This window comes from Siphateles boraxobius, unplaced genomic scaffold (genome assembly GCF_051911475.1).
Source record: "Siphateles boraxobius isolate OS27281-9 unplaced genomic scaffold, OSU_SipBor_1 35, whole genome shotgun sequence".
In the NCBI taxonomy this organism is placed as follows: Eukaryota; Metazoa; Chordata; class Actinopteri; order Cypriniformes; family Leuciscidae; genus Siphateles; species Siphateles boraxobius.
The window spans coordinates 16983743-16990660 of NW_027508975.1; positions in this window are offsets into that span (position 1 = coordinate 16983743).

The following is a 6918-nucleotide window of genomic DNA, read 5'->3' on the forward strand; positions in this document are numbered from 1 at the left end:
TTTTCAAACATTTGCGTCAACGTTATCACAGTTTTTGTGTGTCTGTGTGTGTGTTGCACAGCGATGACAACGCAATGAGTTCATAAATGTATAAAATAACCATTCCGAGACATCCTGGTACATTCTCGATCGTGTTTCTTCAGCCGGAGTCTCTTCGTCATCTGGGTCGGACTCTGGTTCAAACATACGGCCGAATGCCATACACAATTGCGTGTCTATCACTCTCGGCCATTATGGTTCCACCGACTGTTAATTGCCATAGTTATGCAAGTTACGCCCACATCCAGCGGCAAGGTGGGGATTAGCAGCTCATTTGCATTTAAGGTTTCAAAACAGGCCCCAAAAATGACACATTCAAATGGTTATAATAAATTAACTGGGGGGTATTTTGTGCTGAAACTTCACAAATACATTCTGGGGACACCCAAGACCAATATTACATCTTGTAAAAAGGGCCATAATAGGTGCCCTTTAGTGTTCAGTGGTCATTAATATGCCATTTTCAGCTCAGAGATTGTCTTACAAAAAGAAAAAAAGAAAAAGAACTGAGAGCTCATGAAGGTGCCAGTATACAGATTGGAAAATCGCCCACTGACTATTTTACATTTTTTTAGAATGACATTCAAAATCTAACAAACAATAATGTAAGTGTAATATTTGCTTACTGCTTTGTGGTATTTAATCTATTTGCATACTGAGTGATATTTATTTAATCATTTTAATGATCTATAGTCAATAAAAGAGTATGAGTAGGTGTGACGGGCTCTTGCTCTTAAAAATGTGTCAAAAATGTATCAAAAACTATTAACTTTACTATTTTAGTTAAACTCTAAAGGATATTTATATTAACTCATAAATAAAGTAAAGATGACTTTTTTTCCAGAGAAAAGCTAAACATCTGACTACACCTGATTTGGAATCCTACAACAGGAATCCCTGTTGTTTAAAGGTGCAGAGAGGCATAAGATTATTGTAATGAAGCAGAGCTCAGCGATGTGCTTTGTTACATTTGCAAGAATTGTGGATGTTTAATGTTAAACTGCTGTAACCACTCAACCATACAGCCTTAAAAGCAAGGTCTGTTTCAGTGATGATGGATGAAAGCATTGTAACTGTTTTCATATGGTGCTTGCCTACTGATATTACTTAGACATTATATTTTTCTTCTACCCAAGTTTAAGAAATGAATTCAGCTTGAACTACTTATTGTACAGACATTAAATCTTAATACTTTTCAACTAATTTAAGATTGAAGTTCTCCCTTTTATCGTTACGCATTAAAACATCTAGCAAATGGTAATGTCACTGTAGCATTTGCATACCAAATTATGATTGGTCTTTTTGTTGCTTCATTATTTTACAGTCTTCACTGCATATTACTATCAACCTTTCTCTCCCTATTTATCCTACAGTGGATATAAAAAGTGTATACACCCTGTTATAACAGCTTTTATTTGTGATGTAAAAAATGAAATAAAGATAAATCATAGCTTATACTCTTTATTTGTAAAAACAAGTGACATGTTTCAGAGAGAAAAATAAATAAATAACTTGGAATAACTAACTGCATGAGTATGCACACCACTGAACTAATACTTAGTTAAAGCCCCCTTTGATTTGATTTGATTTCAGCACCCATTTTGGATAAGAGTCTACCAGCATGGCACATCTTGAATTCAGGATATTTTCCCACTCTTCTTAGCAAAAATGTTCCAAATCTGCTTAATTGCGAGGACATCTCCTTGCACAGCTGTCTTCAGGTGTCCTTATAGATTTTCTATAGGATTCAGGTTGGGCTCTGGCTGGACCGTTTCAAAACATTATTCTTTATTTGCTGAAGCCATTTTTTTGTTGATTTAAATGTGTGGTTTGGATCATTGTCATGCTGAAAGGTGAAAGTCCTCTTAATTTTCAGCTTTCTAGCAGACGCCAGAAGGAACTGTGCCAAAAATCAACTGGTTTTCATACCTTTAATGTAAGAATTACAACCTATAGAATGGCACAAAAAAAATAGAGTGACCCATTTCATTGGGGAAAAAAAAAACTTTTATAATTGATTATAGTTGTGTTCAGAATGAACTTATAATCAAGCTCCAAAGAGAAAAACAGTCAGTGAGGCTATCAAGAGGACTACAAAAGCATTAAAAGAATTGCAGCTCTGTCTGGCAGGTGCTGGTTGCTCCCTACGTGGTCTATGGGGCAGGGTGGCAAATACACAAGACTTTTCAGACAAAAAAAAAACAACAACATCCAAGCTCACCTAAATGAAAACGATGTAAATTTTTGGACAAAATGATAAAAGGTATGTTTGGCACGAAAACAGCACAGCACAGCAAAAGAACACCATAACCACAGTGAAGCATGGTGGTGGCAGCATCTTGTTCTGAGGCTGCTTTTCTTTAGCTGGAATCATGAATAGCTGTAGCCTAGAAATCTAGACGCACCCTAGCGGCAGCAAAAATTATTTTGCAGCAAAGTGTGACTTGGAGTTAAGAGAACGTCACTTAAGTCATTCTTAAAAAAGGAAGATGTGTTCGGAGTTTTGACGACAGGATACTGCAAAAGTTTAATATATCAACTAGCTCCTGGTGGAAAAACGCATGGAACTCAGCCACAGCCGTCCGTTGTTTTGGTTGGTTGTAGCGCTATCCTGTTGCGTGCAGAGGGAATTTGAAAGACAACCGTTTATCCCACCACTCGGATTGAGGTATGCCAATTGGGAGTTTCCAGACCTAACATCTTGATGTAGGTCTGCCTTGCCAGGCTAGAATATCTGTATTGTACCTGTCGATTTAGCCACAGAGCCTTATGACGTCTCCTTGAAAGCTGAAAATGAAGACAAATTTCACCTTTCAGCATGAGAAGGATTCAAAACATGTCTAAATCAAAAAAAAAATGGCTTCAGCAAAAAAAGAACATAAATTAAAAAATAATCTGTGAGGAGGACTTGAAGGGGGCCGTCCACATGAGATGCCCTCACAATTCAATAGATATGGAATGTTTTTGCAAATAAGAGTTATTCCAAAGTCAAGATGCCAAGCTGATTCACTGAGTGCTTTAGTAAAATCAAAGGGTGCTTCAACTAAGTATTATTTCAAGGTATATTACTTATGCAGTTAGTAATTCCAAGTTTTTATCTAATCTTATTTTATCTGGTTTTCAGCGACAAGTTCTGATATGGTTTAACTTTATATTTTCTTTTCTTTTTTTTTACATCACAAAAAAACAGCAAACCTGTGTAGACATTTTATATCCACCGACTCTAATTTTTGTGTTTACAACCTTTCTACCCATCATGTTACTTTTTTATTTTCCTGCCTTTTCCATCAGTAAATGCAAATCTAGATCTATATCTGGCTTTTATTGATAAGGACAATTGATAAAGATTTATTGAAAAGGACAATGGAAGAGGTATTAACAAGAGCCAAACTCAAACAATCACTTACGCAAGTTTTTATCAGAGCATACTGGTCCTGGACTACCACGGCACTGCACATTTTTTATTTCTCCTTTTGATTTTACAGCTGATTCCTCCAGGACCAGGTTTGAGATCACTGTACTAGACCACAGCTTTGTCAACTATACTTATCTTCAGAGTTGTCTTAAAAAATCTAGTCCCACTCTATTTTAGTTTTGCCAGCAATAATGATTCCTCATAAAATGTAGTTCCTGTAGATCAACTGGCCACGTTCCGGTCTTTTGTTCTTTCTGAAGGAACACACACTAATTGACATGACATTTCAAACAATGTGACACTTGCAATACTTGATCTAAAACAATTGTTAATGTTTTATTATTAATAATTTTGTTGTTGTATAATTGACACTTTGTTAAGCTCCGCCAAACAGACAAATTTTGACAGACAAATTTCACATGATCTTTTAGTACCATATGTTAAAAAACATTGACATTGCAATGCATTTTTATCTGTTCCTTTCTTGAAGCAATTTCTAAATTAAGCAAGTAACATGATAAAAAACTGAAATCAGAAACACTTTTCTTGGTTGAGAGAAAAGCCTCATTTGATAATGCTTTTAACATTACCCTAAGTGAACTGTTCCTAATGTTTCTACAACACATTCACAATGGTACTGTGTGCTCTTTTGTTATTATCATCACTATAATGACCTGAATCAAAAATTATTATATGACTTGTATAACGCGCGTGAGTTATCCTCTGCATTTAGTTCTTAACCAGCGCTGTTCCGTAGGTTCTTGGCTTCGTTCTGTTATCACAACAGTAGGGAGAACACTGACAAAGAGCTCCGGTGATTACAACACTTGTTTATTGAACAATCTCAATATCGTGAATTGGCCGCAGCCTATTAAAGAGTGCGTCTCATTTCTCTCTCTGATCACAACTACCACTGTTCCCTTTCAGGAACGTCGAGCTGCGTGAAACGCTGCGGGAACGCCTCTTGCGTTGTGCGTCATGAAGCACGTATGGAATCAGCCCAATGGCAAGACGGAACGTCACGAGTGACGTCATCGACCAGAAAACTATAAAGCACACCCCTGAACACAATGGCGACAGCTTCTGTTGACTTCAGCAAGCCAGCAAGCAAGTGTGTGAATCTGTCCCTGTGTTTTTGTCTGTTCTTAGTAATTGCTAGGCAGGAGTTTTTCACTTAAAAAACTATATATATATTCACATATATCAGTATGACGAGCGAGCAGCAATACAGAAAGTGTGTTCCCCCCTGTACTCGTTTTCTCACGGGTGGGGATACACACGATCTGTGTGTTGTTTGTTTGGGAGTGCAGCATACCCAGTCAGCTCTCGAGGGGGCTGATTGTGAGCATTGCGAGCGTTTTCCATTAAGAACGCTCCGCTCCCGCCGATCACTCTTCGGGGAGAGTGGTTCGGTTCGCGCTCCCCACGGCTCGGGTCCCGCTTCTGTCGAGGCAGAGCGGCGGCGCCTGTCGTGGGGATCGCAAATGGATCTGTCAGCGGGGTTTGAGACGGGCTCTGCCTTATCTCAGCCTTTACCTGCCAGTTCCAGTGCCTCAGTTCCGGGTGTGGAAGCACGCATTGCGGTTTCTTTCCCCCCAGGCTGAGGCACCAATACTGCAGCTATCCAGTTCTGAGGAGCTGGATGTTGTCAGTATTGAGACAGGGGATGTTGAAGACTCGTCACCTCATTCCCCTGAACACGAGGAGCTTATAGAGGTGCTCACTCATGCTGTGTCAAAAATAAGCATTGAGTGGCCAGCTGTTAGGCAGGAATATGTTTCTAAAAGCAAGCTTGACGAACGATTTTTGCCTTCCCGCTTTCAGCCTCCACGGCTGAAAGCCTTCCGTTTCTTCCCGATCTCCACACCGAGGTGTCGAGGTCGTGGAAGAGACCCGCCTCTTATCGTGTGTTTAGCCCCCACACTTCCACATATTCTAATATATCGGGGGCTAAGTTATATGGTTATAGGGCGATGCCCAAGGCGGAGGAGACTCTAGCTAGCCATCTTTCTGCTGAGTCTTCCTCGTCTCTTAAGAAACCTGCTTTACCCACCAAGCCTCTCAGAAATACTTCGGCTCTGGTGGGTAAGGCTTATTCGGCGGCTGGTCAGGCTTCGGCGTGTCTGCACACGATGTCAATATTGCAGGCATACCAAGCTGATCTTTTAAAAGATATGAGTGAGAGTGAGGAGGTCAGCACTGACGTGGTTCGAGAACTGCGTCAGGCTGCAGATTTATCTCTGCGTGCCACCAGGGAATCGGCTAAACTAATGGGCCGTTCTATGGCAGCCCTGGTGGCCGCAGAGAGACACTTGTGGCTTAATCTGTCTGATATGAAGGATAAAGAGAAAGCTTTTCTTTTGGATGCTCCACTTTCTCCTTCTGGTTTATTCGGTGATGCGGTAAACACGGTCATAGATAAATTTCAGGAAGAAAAGAAACAAGCTGCAGCTCTTCAAAAATTCCTCCCACTAAAAAGTTCATGTCCCAGGGTCTGCTGGGCGAGGGCAGACCAAGCCGTCGACTAGCTCCTCACATAGGGCGCAACAAAGGCAGAGTATCGCGTCTCGTGGCCCCCCTTCTAAACAGTGGGAACAGACACGACAGTCTCAGGCGAAGCCTTCTAGTGGTAAGACTGATTTGAGGACAGTCATTATGGCTAGGAAGGCTTCGTCTAAGAAGTCCTGACGCCACTGGTGTCAGGATGCCGAGGGTGGTCCCCACCGTGAGAGGGAGGTGTTCACCGCTTCAGACGGTGCCCGTTCTCTCACGGTGCCCTCAGGGGTCCCTTCTGCCAACCCCGCCTTCGTGTCGGGGCGCAGACAGGCACAGCGAGCGCTTTCCCGAGGGACGCTCGCCCCCTCTGAGGAGGGGTTTAGAGCAGTCAGACCAGTCGTCCCCTGCCGGTGCGCCGTTACAGGGCGCTGTGTCTGCTGCTCAAAATATTCCAGAGGCCAGCCTCGAGAGGCTGGTACCCTTAGTAGATTTTCTGGCAGAGTGGAAAAGTCTTCCAAAAATATCTCAGTGGGTTCTGCATTCGATAGAAAGGGGTTATGCCATTCAGTTCAGATCTCCTCCTCCTCGATTCAACGGGGTCCTACCCACCGTGGTGGGCCCCGAGCAGGCTCTGGTAATGGAACAAGAGGTGAAAACGCTCCTTCAAAAGGAGGCTATAGAACGGGTTCCTCCTCCCAGTGAGGAGTCAGGTTATTACAGCCGATATTTCATCGTTCCAAAGAAGAATGGGGGGTTGCGTCCAATTTTATATCTGCGCCTATTAAATCGTGCTGTAGCCCAGCTCAAATTCAAGATGCTTACGCTAAACAAATCGTGTCACAAATCAGGTCCGAGGACTAGTTTGTCACGATAGATCTGAAGGACGCATACTTCCACATCTCCATCCTTCCGCAAAACAGGAAGTTCCTGAGGTTCGCTTTCGGGGGCGAAGCGTACCAATATCGTGT